Below are 14,115 nucleotides of genomic sequence, written 5' to 3'. Positions count from 1 at the left end.
TACACAGCAAAGGAGAGATGTTGTTTACACCTAGTGATGTCAGTGGTATTGAGTGACATCACAGCACAGTGCTAAGGCTCCTGGGCCTGGACACAGCAGCGGCTGCAATATCTCAACGGAGAATACGTTTATATCTATGTGTGTGTGTGCGCATATATATATATATATATATATATATATATATATATATATATATATATTTCTCCGCCGAAATCACTTTTAAACCCATTTCCACCTTTTTTTCCCTTCTCTTCCTCTTACTTTTTTTTCACGTTTTTTTACGTTTTTCTCCTTTTCGCCTCTTTTCTGGGCGTATTATTCTTCTTTTTCTTCTTTTTTTTCGTCTAATGCATACCCCATCAGTGCAGCAATGCTTATTCAATACCGCCAGCAGATGGAGACACTGGGGGATAATTTTCTAAGGATTTATACTGATTTTTCCTGTCTGAATTTGTCGCACAGAAAGTTGCAGGCCAAATATGTGTGACATTTCTGCGACTTTAGCTTCTAGAGCATTTTTACAACATTATACATAGGTGCTGAATACATAAAAAGCGACTGTTCAGCGACAGACAAGTCGCATCGGCTGAAAGTAGGCCAGAATGTCAGTCCATGTTGGAGCAGGTTTAGATACAGTCTAAAGCATAGATCTCAAAGTCTGTGCACAGAATTTAGCAAGGGCCTCGCACCTTCTGATGCATCAGGTAGGTGCACAATAGCATAGCCTAACCCTCTGTACTTTGGTCTATATTGATGCGGGACATAGACAGCCAGCTGATGACCAATCCATTAGTGCAATGGATGGCTGGAAGCATTTGTCTTTGCCTTTGCAATACCACAGAAGCAATGCATGGTCAATGTACAGCAATGACACACCTGTGTGAACAGCCAGGAGACCCCCCCCCCCCCCATGTTATGTTACATAGTTACATAGTTAGTACGGTCGAAAAAAGACATATGTCCATCACGTTCAACCAGGGAATTAAGGGGTAGGGGTGTGGCGCGATATTGGGGAAGGGATGAGATTTTATATTTCTTCATAAGCATTAATCTTATTTTGTCAATTAGGAACATTCAGCACCCAGCAGCAGAAGTCCTGTGCCTGGACGCTCCAACAGGGGCCAGACACAAGCAGAAGCAGAAGCAGCAGAAGCAGCAGCAGCACCACCTTTTGTTTATTGGCTGCAGCAGCAGCAAGGCCCACAGGGCTGGCTAGCTGGCTAGCCAGCAAGCAGGTAGCAATGAAAGTAGGAATCTTTCTTTTTAACCCTGTAAGGGGGTGGTGCACTGTACCCGAAGATACTGCCATATCGGGTCAATGCATAGGGCGACGGAAGCAAGCTTCGAAATCGGCCCCCGTTCTCAAAAATCCATTTAATATATGGTCCCCAGATAGACGTATCAGATATTAAACTGATAAGAACAGATTTTTTTTTTTTTTTTTTTTTTTATTGAAAAGGAAATATACAATACATAACCAAGTAAATCATTCAAAAAATTACATATTCATCTGAAAACACATGAATAACACATATTTGACATATACAATATATACAGGAAGCATGTCTTTACATGTACATATAACAAAAAGCTTTCCCTTCATGACTTTCCCTCAGAAAAAATAAATTGCAGCGGATTCTGTCCCTCCAACTGTCCCTTCATATCAGGATATAATCTGTAAGAAAAGAAAAAGAAAGACAAATAAGAATACACTCATAACCAGTGCTTCCATTTTTTGTGTTTCCAGATCCCCTCTGCATCATCAGAACCATAGTTTTTCCTATCACATAATACGTAAAGGTAAATTTTACCACGGATCATGCCCAGACACTCCTTCACACTTACTTCAGTTTGATTGAAAATCCTAATATTCCTTACATCCCACAGAACCTCTTTTACACAATTTACTATGAACCATAACACTCTTGCCTTCTCTCTCTCCACTGCACACAAACCAAACATCATCATATTAAAGGATAAGATTTCAATTCCAGTAACATTTTTAATTAGACCAGACATTCTTCTCCACACAGACTTCGCATAACCACACTCCCAAAACACATGTACATAATTCTCACATCCACCGCAACCATCCCTGGGACACACTTCACTGTCTACCAATCTCCTTCTCCTCTGAAATTCCCTTGTTGGCAGACACCCATGAGCTAACATCCAAGACAAGTCCTTTTGTTTATTTGTCAGTTCCTTGTGACTGACATTTTTCCACACTACCTTACAATCCTTCTCAGACAGACCTCCCACACATTCCACTGTTTCTCTCTGCTCCAACACTTTCATCACCTTCTTACTATCATTCCATTCAGTCACACATTCCAGATTATTTTTCCTGACACACCGCCCTATTCTCTGATAGAACCAAGGAACCTCAAAACTTACAGGTACCCTTAAGTCCCTTTCCATTAGCTTATATTTCAACAACACATTACCAGCCAAATACCTTACCATGCACCCAAACACACATTCCTTCTTACTTACAGCGAGACAAAAACTGACATACTTCACAGCCAGGAACACTTCCACATTCATCATTCCTTTCCCACCATGCATTCTGCTTTTCACCACCTTCCCACGACTCAATTTCTCCATCCTTGAATTCCATAAGAAAACAAAGATCTGCCTGATAATTCTTGCCAGACACCTATCCGGTGGAGGAAACACATAATTAACATAAAGCAAAATAGGAATTATAACAGCTTTAATAACCAGAATCCTTCCCTCAATCGATAAAGTCCTTAAAGACCAGAAGTTTATTTTATTCCCCACCCTCCCCAAAACCCTCTCCCAACTTTCTTTCCCATACAAATCATTATCAAACACCACCCCAAGCACTTCCACACCACCCTCTCTCACAGGCCACTCGCACAACCCACTCTCTCCCCACCCCTCAAAAAATTTACAACCACTCTTCCCAACATTAAGCTTAAACCCACTCATTAAACAGAAACACTCAATCAATAACTTAGCACGCCTTACCCCTGCCATTGACTTACATACAACAGTAACATCATCCATGTAACCAATCACTCGCATATCCTTCCCATGACTACCAGGTATTTCTATACCCCGCATCACCTTATCTCTCCTAATCATCCCCAACAAAGGCTCAATCATACAAATAAAAAGAATTGGCGACAGGGGACACCCCTGCCGCACTCCAGATTTTATACTCACCTCCCTACTCAGAAAACCATTGACCTGAATCTTACTATAAATGTCCCTATACAAACATTCAATCCACTTCACCATTCTGTCCGGCACATTCATCCTCCTCAAAACCCTAAACAATAAATCATGCACCACCCTATCATACGCTTTTTCAAAATCCACCGTAACAACAGCCACACCTTGCTTCCTAGTTTTACAGTCCCACAATACATCCCTCAGACCTAACAGACATTCAGAAATCCTACGGTCAGGCACTGCACACATTTGCTCCTCACCTACCATACAATCAATCACATCCTTTAACCTATTCGCAATAACTTTAGCAATAATTTTGTAATCACAATTCAAGAGCGCTATAGGCCTCCAATTTTTAAGATCCCTCTTATCCCCTTTTTTAAACAATAACACAGTCACACTCTCACTCATACTTTTAGATAACTTCCCTCTCCTAAGTACTTCCTTACACACCTCCCATACATAATCCCCTAACATATCCCAAAACACAAGATAAAATTCCACAGGCAATCCATCACTCCCTGCCACCTTTCCTTTCTTCATCCCATTCACAGCATCCTCCACCTCACTCTTCCTCACATCCTCTTCCATAAAGAACCCATCAATTTCATCCAAACGCTTATCCACATATCCCAAACATTCCTCCTCTAGAGTCACGTCCCGCTCCTTCTCCGTGAATAAATCAGAATAAAACTTCCACACTTCCTCTAACACCTCATCCTTACCAAAGACCTCTACCCCATCATTCTTAAAAACACTCATCATCTCAGTTTTTTTACTGAATGCCTTTTTAAAGAAAAATTTGCTACATTTCTCATCCTTCTCTTTCACTTCAACCCTAGCCTGTGCAATAATCTTCCTTCCATTCCTCTCCAGACACTCATTCACACTTCCACGAGCTTCCTCAATCTCCTTCTCAACACTCATCCCCAAACGCCTCAATTCATACAAATACTCTAACCTTCTTTGCCATCTCTCATACTCTTCTCTATCTTTCCTCCCTTTCTCACACCCTTTTTTAATAAAAAACCTTTTAGTCTCTAACTTCACCCACTCCCACCACTCAACCACACTATAAAATGCATCCTTCCTCAACACCCATCCATCAAAACGCTCCCTATATTCTTGTAATACACATTCATTATCCAATAAAGACACATTCAACTTCCAAACACCCTTTCCATACTCACTTAGACCACCACCTTTTACCACACACTCAATCCAGGCATGATCCGTGAACGGTAACCTCCTCCGTCTGAAATTAGAAACAGACATTAGTTTTGAGACAAAAATGAAATCAATACGCGAACTTGTATTGTTAGAAAAATATGTATAACCGATAGTACCATCATTATGGGCAACAAAGGAATCCTTTAACCCAAATAAATTTACAATCTCTTTAAGCTGCTTACTAGTACTGTCTAAACCAGACCCACCACCCACCGTAGTACTACTCCTATCCCCCTCTGTTATTATACAATTGAAATCCCCTATAAGGAACACATCATCCCTCCCACTCAAAAAGAAATATAATTTCTCAAACACCTCCCCTCTTTCCTTCCTCCCAGTTGGAGCATAAACATTAATTACTTTATATGTGAAACCCCTGAAAATAAAATGCACTAATAATACCCTACCCGGAACAATATGGACAACTTTTTTAACAACAAACTCATTACTTTTGAACAAAATCCCCACCCCCGAATTACGTTCCATTGAACCAGACCATACCGATTGCCCATAAGGCCAGGAGATATTTGGCTCCCCATCCAAGCAGCACTCCTGGAGACCTAAAACATCAAAAGAATATCCAGAAAGTAAATCAAAAATGGCGGATCTCCTTTCTAAAGATCTAATACTGCGGACATTTAGAGAACCAATTGTTAAACTCATTCAAACATTTGAAGGAAAAAAAGGAAATACAAAATCAAGCATTATCAAAAGGAGGCCTAGCCTTTCCCCGACCTCTACCCTTATTTTTTGCCTCCCCTTCCTTAAACTTAAGAGTCTTTGTCAATTTTTTGACCTGACATTCCTCCAAATAACCTGTGCCCAGGGAGGATAAAGAGGAGTCAGAATCAATCTGACATGACGACCCTCCACCTGCCTCCTCCCTTCCCGGGCTAGGAAAGTCCTCAATCCTTTGACTCTGAGGAGTCGGACAGTCATCCTCCGATTCTTCCACCGGCATCTTTCTCTTCAAGGATTCTTTGTCCACAGTCATCTCCTCTGGGGGATCAGAGGCCTCCGAAACAGATGCCTCCGAAACAGACTCCGCCTTCTCCCCCTCTGCCACCAAAGCATCCGGAACAGACCTAGAAATGGAAGGAAAAACAGGGGCAGACTCTGCTTCACTGGTCAGCACGCTAACCTCTGCATCGCCTGCCCTGGCAGCATTGGAGTCCTCAGGAACTGTCCCACCTCGAAGAGCCATTGCATATGATCGGGGTGCCCCGGACTGGTAAGTGGGGCAACTCCTAGCCAGGTGATCCGAAGAACCACAGAAATGACACTTGCGTTTCTCGGGACAGTCTGCAGTGCGGTGATCAGGCTTGTGGCAGTTCCTGCAAACTTGCCCGGTTGTACAGTTCTCTCTGGTATGACCAAAGCAAAAACAGTCCCGGCAAAAACTTGGCATCCCCGGGTAGTGCAGAAACCCCCTGTTGTTCCCTATCGCAAAGTTCTGCGGGGGGTGACAAAAACCTTCAGCACCACCCTCGGGGGCAGGCCTAAACTCCACCCAAAAACGTCTCATGCCTGTGAAAGTCCCCAGGATGTTATTTTTCCTCTCCGCACCAGAAACAGACACACAATACCTTCTTAGAAAGGTCTGGATCTCCTCATCCCGCACAAAAGGGTTGTACATATGCACTACCACTGGAATTTTCTTAGGCCGAGCCTCGCAGGAAATGAATCGGATCCCTTGTAGGTCAGGGTGAGAAGCATTCTCCTTACTCCGGTAGAGACAGGTACGGAGATCATCCAGGTTGTAGAAGGTCACGTCAAAGAATCCTTGGCTGGGAAAGACCTGGACACAGAAGATGGAAGCATGCGGCATCCTCAGCACTCCCTCCACGACCTTCTGCTGGACATGCAAAATCCCGTAGGCACTCCTCTTTTCCTCCTCGATAAACAGCCGTACTGTATTAGGAGCGTTCGGCGCATTAGCCATCCTCTCCGGCAGACCCGTCCTCCGATGATCACCTTCCCGTTATCCTGGGACTAAGCCCTCTCCCCAATAGCAGCAGGTGGGTGAAGCCCAGGCAATAAACCTGGGCGATCCCACAAGGCCGAGGAGAGGGGTACCCGAATACCTTAGGGCAAGACACTTGATCTTAGCCAAAAGGCCGAGAAGCGATAACCGTGAAAGGGGCGGGCCCAACAAGGTCCCCTTCATGGGCACTATCACTGCTTGCTGTCAGGGAGGCTGCCAGACAATTTTCCATGCACACTCTGGGCTGGGGGGCAGTCAACCACCAGTACACACAGCAGAACCTAAACCCATACCATTATTGCTAAGCAGCAAGACAGGGGCCCATTGCACTCCCACGGGGCCTTTTTAAATGCAATCCATAACCCGGATTTGCCAGGAACCCTTCTTACTCCTCCTACTTGCATGTGACACTGGGCTTAGGATCTGCATAGGAAACACACACACAAGCACACACCTACCTTTGTTGCCTGCAGATGCCTCCTTGGCTGTCCCCAAACGGTATCAAACCAACACCCACGGGAAGCTGTAAGCATAGAGGACATGCCTGCACCCCATTGGACTTACCTGTGTGGGTTAAATCCGGGTTATTTGACAACCTATGGCGGTGATGGTTCTGCTCAGGCAGAGCAGTGCTGATGCTCCTCATAAAGCTGTCGCTGCTGTGAAGGTTCTAGGTGACATCACAAATCCCTTTGGTTACATACACAACAAAGCTGGGTTGTTGTTGTTTACACTCTGCAAGGCCTGTGGAAGTGAGTGACATCATAGCACTGTAGTTCTGAGGGTTCAAGATGGATGCAACAATCTCCTGTTGCTTCTATGAAGGCCGTAATAGACGACATCACCAAACAGCTCCATAGTCACATACACAGCAAAGGAGAGATGTTGTTTACACCTAGTGATGTCAGTGGTATTGAGTGACATCACAGCACAGTGCTAAGGCTCCTGGGCCTGGACACAGCAGCGGCTGCAATATCTCAACGGAGAATACGTTTATATCTATGTGTGTGTGTGCGCATATATATATATATATATATATATATATATATATATATATATATATATTTCTCCGCCGAAATCACTTTTAAACCCATTTCCACCTTTTTTTCCCTTCTCTTCCTCTTACTTTTTTTTCACGTTTTTTTACGTTTTTCTCCTTTTCGCCTCTTTTCTGGGCGTATTATTCTTCTTTTTCTTCTTTTTTTTCGTCTAATGCATACCCCATCAGTGCAGCAATGCTTATTCAATACCGCCAGCAGATGGAGACACTGGGGGATAATTTTCTAAGGATTTATACTGATTTTTCCTGTCTGAATTTGTCGCACAGAAAGTTGCAGGCCAAATATGTGTGACATTTCTGCGACTTTAGCTTCTAGAGCATTTTTACAACATTATACATAGGTGCTGAATACATAAAAAGCGACTGTTCAGCGACAGACAAGTCGCATCGGCTGAAAGTAGGCCAGAATGTCAGTCCATGTTGGAGCAGGTTTAGATACAGTCTAAAGCATAGATCTCAAAGTCTGTGCACAGAATTTAGCAAGGGCCTCGCACCTTCTGATGCATCAGGTAGGTGCACAATAGCATAGCCTAACCCTCTGTACTTTGGTCTATATTGATGCGGGACATAGACAGCCAGCTGATGACCAATCCATTAGTGCAATGGATGGCTGGAAGCATTTGTCTTTGCCTTTGCAATACCACAGAAGCAATGCATGGTCAATGTACAGCAATGACACACCTGTGTGAACAGCCAGGAGACCCCCCCCCCCCCCATGTTATGTTACATAGTTACATAGTTAGTACGGTCGAAAAAAGACATATGTCCATCACGTTCAACCAGGGAATTAAGGGGTAGGGGTGTGGCGCGATATTGGGGAAGGGATGAGATTTTATATTTCTTCATAAGCATTAATCTTATTTTGTCAATTAGGAACATTCAGCACCCACCCGCTATCAAGGCAGCTGCCTATCATGTCATGCCCTACCTGCACAGGTGTGCTGGCTACTCAAATGATCCAATTAAGGAGGCCATTTAGTCAGCAGCAGCAGAAGTCCTGTGCCTGGACGCTCCAACAGGGGCCAGACACAAGCAGAAGCAGAAGCAGCAGAAGCAGCAGCAGCACCACCTTTTGTTTATTGGCTGCAGCAGCAGCAAGGCCCACAGGGCTGGCTAGCTGGCTAGCCAGCAAGCAGGTAGCAATGAAAGTAGGAATCTTTCTTTTTAACCCTGTAAGGGGGTGGTGCACTGTACCCGAAGATACTGCCATATCGGGTCAATGCATAGGGCGACGGAAGCAAGCTTCGAAATCGGCCCCCGTTCTCAAAAATCCATTTAATATATGGTCCCCAGATAGGGGACGTATCAGATATTAAACTGATAAGAACAGATACTACACTTGATCTTAGCCAAAAGGCCGAGAAGCGATAACCGTGAAAGGGGCGGGCCCAACAAGGTCCCCTTCATGGGCACTATCACTGCTTGCTGTCAGGGAGGCTGCCAGACAATTTTCCATGCACACTCTGGGCTGGGGGGCAGTCAACCACCAGTACACACAGCAGAACCTAAACCCATACCATTATTGCTAAGCAGCAAGACAGGGGCCCATTGCACTCCCACGGGGCCTTTTTAAATGCAATCCATAACCCGGATTTGCCAGGAACCCTTCTTACTCCTCCTACTTGCATGTGACACTGGGCTTAGGATCTGCATAGGAAACACACACACAAGCACACACCTACCTTTGTTGCCTGCAGATGCCTCCTTGGCTGTCCCCAAACGGTATCAAACCAACACCCACGGGAAGCTGTAAGCATAGAGGACATGCCTGCACCCCATTGGACTTACCTGTGTGGGTTAAATCCGGGTTATTTGACAACCTATGGCGGTGATGGTTCTGCTCAGGCAGAGCAGTGCTGATGCTCCTCATAAAGCTGTCGCTGCTGTGAAGGTTCTAGGTGACATCACAAATCCCTTTGGTTACATACACAACAAAGCTGGGTTGTTGTTGTTTACACTCTGCAAGGCCTGTGGAAGTGAGTGACATCATAGCACTGTAGTTCTGAGGGTTCAAGATGGATCAACAATCTCCTGTTGCTTCTATGAAGGCCGTAATAGACGACATCACCAAACAGCTCCATAGTCACATACACAGCAAAGGAGAGATGTTGTTTACACCTAGTGATGTCAGTGGTATTGAGTGACATCACAGCACAGTGCTAAGGCTCCTGGGCCTGGACACAGCAGCGGCTGCAATATCTCAACGGAGAATACGTTTATATCTATGTGTGTGTGTGCGCATATATATATATATATATATATATATATATATATATATATATATATATTCTCCGCCGAAATCACTTTTAAACCCATTTCCACCTTTTTTTCCCTTCTCTTCCTCTTACTTTTTTTTCACGTTTTTTTACGTTTTTCTCCTTTTCGCCTCTTTTCTGGGTGTATTATTCTTCTTTTTCTTCTTTTTTTTCGTCTAATGCATACCCCATCAGTGCAGCAATGCTTATTCAATACCGCCAGCAGATGGAGACACTGGGGGATAATTTTCTAAGGATTTATACTGATTTTTCCTGTCTGAATTTGTCGCACAGAAAGTTGCAGGCCAAATATGTGTGACATTTCTGCGACTTTAGCTTCTAGAGCATTTTTACAACATTATACATAGGTGCTGAATACATAAAAAGCGACTGTTCAGCGACAGACAAGTCGCATCGGCTGAAAGTAGGCCAGAATGTCAGTCCATGTTGGAGCAGGTTTAGATACAGTCTAAAGCATAGATCTCAAAGTCTGTGCACAGAATTTAGCAAGGGCCTCGCACCTTCTGATGCATCAGGTAGGTGCACAATAGCATAGCCTAACCCTCTGTACTTTGGTCTATATTGATGCGGGACATAGACAGCCAGCTGATGACCAATCCATTAGTGCAATGGATGGCTGGAAGCATTTGTCTTTGCCTTTGCAATACCACAGAAGCAATGCATGGTCAATGTACAGCAATGACACACCTGTGTGAACAGCCAGGAGACCCCCCCCCCCCATGTTATGTTACATAGTTACATAGTTAGTACGGTCGAAAAAAGACATATGTCCATCACGTTCAACCAGGGAATTAAGGGGTAGGGGTGTGGCGCGATATTGGGGAAGGGATGAGATTTTATATTTCTTCATAAGCATTAATCTTATTTTGTCAATTAGGAACATTCAGCACCCACCCGCTATCAAGGCAGCTGCCTATCATGTCATGCCCTACCTGCACAGGTGTGCTGGCTACTCAAATGATCCAATTAAGGAGGCCATTTAGTCAGCAGCAGCAGAAGTCCTGTGCCTGGACGCTCCAACAGGGGCCAGACACAAGCAGAAGCAGAAGCAGCAGAAGCAGCAGCAGCACCACCTTTTGTTTATTGGCTGCAGCAGCAGCAAGGCCCACAGGGCTGGCTAGCTGGCTAGCCAGCAAGCAGGTAGCAATGAAAGTAGGAATCTTTCTTTTTAACCCTGTAAGGGGGTGGTGCACTGTACCCGAAGATACTGCCATATCGGGTCAATGCATAGGGCGACGGAAGCAAGCTTCGAAATCGGCCCCCGTTCTCAAAAATCCATTTAATATATGGTCCCCAGATAGGGGACGTATCAGATATTAAACTGATAAGAACAGATTTTTGATTGAAAGAGCTTTATTTTCCGTTCAGTCATTACAAGTCGTACAATAAATTACAGTCACACAAAGCATGATAGTACAATACACAGCAAAGGTTCCCTAAGCTATACATCGCACACCATGCTACTCTAACATTCAGCTCAATCCTGCAATATAAAGGCACAAGAGATCAAACAAAAACCAAATAATACAATCTGTGATCGGGGTAGGGGTGTGGGCGACTATGTGGGGGTAGGGAGGGGGCGGATCACAGGGCCAAACTGTTGGGCTGTATCTTCAGGGAGACATGGGAGAAGGAGAGGGGTCTTCACTCCTCTTCTTCCTCATCAACGGCCGAGCTGTCCAAGATGGAATAGTCTCTAAGCAGGTTCTTGATGAACCTGCGGCAGTCCCGGACGGACATGTTTTCCCTGTTGATCACGAGGCGGTTCCTGGCAAGCCACACTGCGTCCTTAAAACAGTTCATAAGGCGCCAGGCCTCCTGGATGGCCTCCACGTCGTGGGTCCCAGGGAACAGGCCGTAAAGCACCGAATGGTACGATAGGCAGCTCCTGGGCACTGAGTCTCTGAGTTCCTGTTCTAGGGCGTCCAACAGACCCTGTGCAAAGGGGCACTGCCAAAACACGTGGAAAGATGTTTCCTCCACGTAGGGGCAACGGGGGCAGTACCGGGTCTTGCACAGGTTGCGGGCATGCATGAATGACCTGAGAGAGAGACCTCCCATGACGGCCATCCACGACAAGTCCTTGTGTCCATTGGTAAGCCGCTTTGAGGCCACATTGTTCCAAACTGTCTCTGCAGTGGCTGCGGGGAGTCCCGGAACCAGCTCGGTCGAGTCCTTAGCTCGGATGAGCTTGTGGATTGTCTTTGGCTTCCATAGGTCTGGTTTCAGTCCTTCCAGCTGGTGCTCCCTCACAAACCGGACAACATCCCCATAGAACCAGGGAGTGTTCCAGTTGTAAGGGATGGAGCTGTCCCACTTGTCCCAGCCCAGCTGTCTCCAGAGGGGCATGAGAAGCAAGCGAGACATGGACCTGCCCGCTGAGCCAGTCTTTTCTACAAGAGTCCGCTGCACCGTGACACATGCAAAGGAGGCCCTCAGCAGAGCGGGGATGTCGGGTATTCCCTTCCCACCCCTGCGGGGTTCCTTGTACATCACGGTCCTCTTGACTCTGTCCATTTTGCCCCAGACGAAGCCAAACACTGTCCGGGTGATGGCCTTGCAAACGGTGGTATGGGGAGGCCAGGCCTGTGCGGTATATTGGAGCACAGGCAAAACTTCACTCCGCAGGACAAGTGCCTTGCCTTCCATCGTGAGCTTTCTGGAGCTCCACAGTCCGATCTTCGAGTTTATCCTTCCTAGTCGGTCTTGCCAAGACTTAAGGGCCGCTCCTTCCTTCCCGAACCAGACTCCAAGAATTTGAATGAAGTCCGGCTTAACGGCAAAGGGGAAGGGGGCGGGAGAAGCCAGGTGCCATTCCCCGAAGAGCATGGCCTCCGACTTCCCGCAGTTGACTTTTGCCCCCGAAGCTCTGCCGAAGTCCTCGCAGGTCTGGACGAGTGCAGTCACCGAACGCTGGTCAGCGCAGAAGACGGTCACGTCGTCCATGTAGAGCGAGCACTTGACCTCGTGGCGATCTGGTCCTGGTGCGGTGATCCCTCTGATCTCTCCATTCTGCCGGATAGTCTCAGCGAAGAGCTCTATAACACAAACAAAAAGGAGAGGTGAAAGAGGGCAGCCTTGTCTAACCCCTGAAAGAATGGAAAAGGGGTCAGTCTTCCAGCCGTTCACCAACACCGTGCTGTAAATGTCAAAATACATAACGTTAACAAAAGAGCAAAACATCTTCCCCAGACCCAGCCTGCGCAAAACCCTGTCCATGAATGCGTGGGAGACACGGTCGAACGCCTTCTCCTGATCTAAGCTGACCAGGGCGGCGCGGCCCCCGCGGTCCTGGATGTAATGGACCGTGTCTCTCACAAGGGCAAGGCTGTCGGCAATCCTGCGGCCAGGAATGCTGCAGGTCTGGTCCGGATGGACGATCTGCCCCATGACAGGTTTCAGCCTGTTGGCCAGCACCTTGGCGAGGATCTTGTAGTCCACGTTCAGGAGAGAGATGGGACGCCAGTTTTTCAGGTCACATCTCTCCCCCTTCCGCTTATACAAGATCGTGATCATCCCTTCCCTCAACGACGGAGGCATTCTGCCCCCCACCACCATCTCCTCGTACACCTCCAACAGGTCCGGACAGATCAGGTCACCCAGCGCTACGTAGAGCTCGGCCGGGAGACCGTCACTGCCCGGGGTCCTGCCGGGCTTAAAGGATTTAGCGGCAGAGAGCAGCTCCCCCACCGTCAAGGGATCGTCCATTGCCGCCGCACCTGCGGGATCAACAACGTTAGTGACACCTGACAGGAACCTCTCGGCGGCTTCGGGGTCGGATGACTTGGGGGCGTAGAGGTTGCTGTAGAAGTCGTGGACGACCCCCATCACTTCCTCCTTGCCGCTCCTCATGTGTCCGGTCTCATCTCGTAGCTCAGTCAGGGGCGTGTGGCCGGCATGGAGCTTCCTGAAAAAGAAAGAGTTACATTTCTCACCCTTCTCCAGGTTCTCCACCTTGGAACGAAAGACGATTCGCTTGGATTCCTCCTCAAAGTGCCTTTTCAAGCTCTTTTTGGTCTCCTCCAGCTCCTCCCTGACGTCCCAGCCACACTGGAGCAGGTCCTGCAGGGACCGCAGCTCGCGCTGCAGTTTCCTCAAGTCCCACTTCTTCGCACACGCCTGTTGTCTGCCTTTTGCCTGAAAGAAACAACGGAATTCGACTTTAACATATTCCCACCAATCGCTGATGCACTTGAACAGGCATTTGTCATTTCGCCATACAAGGTAAGCATCCCTAAGTTCCTCCATGACCTCCCTCTGCTCCAACAGGGCACAATTCAACTTCCAGGAGCCCGGGCCAGGTGGGAATCCATGGCCCAGAGTCCCCCGGAATCGAATGGCCCTGTGGTCAGAGAAGAAGCAGG

At 46.7% G+C, this 14,115-nt stretch overlaps 2 non-coding genes and 1 pseudogene across 2 annotated transcripts; all 3 read right to left on the bottom strand.

Annotated features, from left to right (window-relative positions):
• Nucleotides 1-1,277: 1,277 nt before the first annotated feature.
• Nucleotides 1,278-1,463, bottom strand: LOC130298522 (U2 spliceosomal RNA). The gene has a single exon (XR_008849867.1). It is a non-coding gene; the product is annotated as a U2 spliceosomal RNA (small nuclear RNA).
• Nucleotides 1,464-8,653: 7,190 nt separating this feature from the next.
• Nucleotides 8,654-8,844, bottom strand: LOC130298476 (U2 spliceosomal RNA). Its single transcript, XR_008849829.1, has one exon. It is a non-coding gene; the product is annotated as a U2 spliceosomal RNA (small nuclear RNA).
• A 2,089-nt stretch (nucleotides 8,845-10,933) lies between these two features.
• On the bottom strand, nucleotides 10,934-11,106 carry LOC130298517 (U2 spliceosomal RNA; annotated as a pseudogene).
• Between the last annotated feature and the right edge of the window lie 3,009 nt (nucleotides 11,107-14,115).

This window comes from Hyla sarda, unplaced genomic scaffold (genome assembly GCF_029499605.1).
Source record: "Hyla sarda isolate aHylSar1 unplaced genomic scaffold, aHylSar1.hap1 scaffold_1002, whole genome shotgun sequence".
Taxonomy (NCBI): domain Eukaryota; kingdom Metazoa; phylum Chordata; class Amphibia; order Anura; family Hylidae; genus Hyla; species Hyla sarda.
The sequence above is the reverse complement of the archived record's forward strand: the minus strand, read 5'-3'. Positions and strand labels throughout refer to the sequence as shown.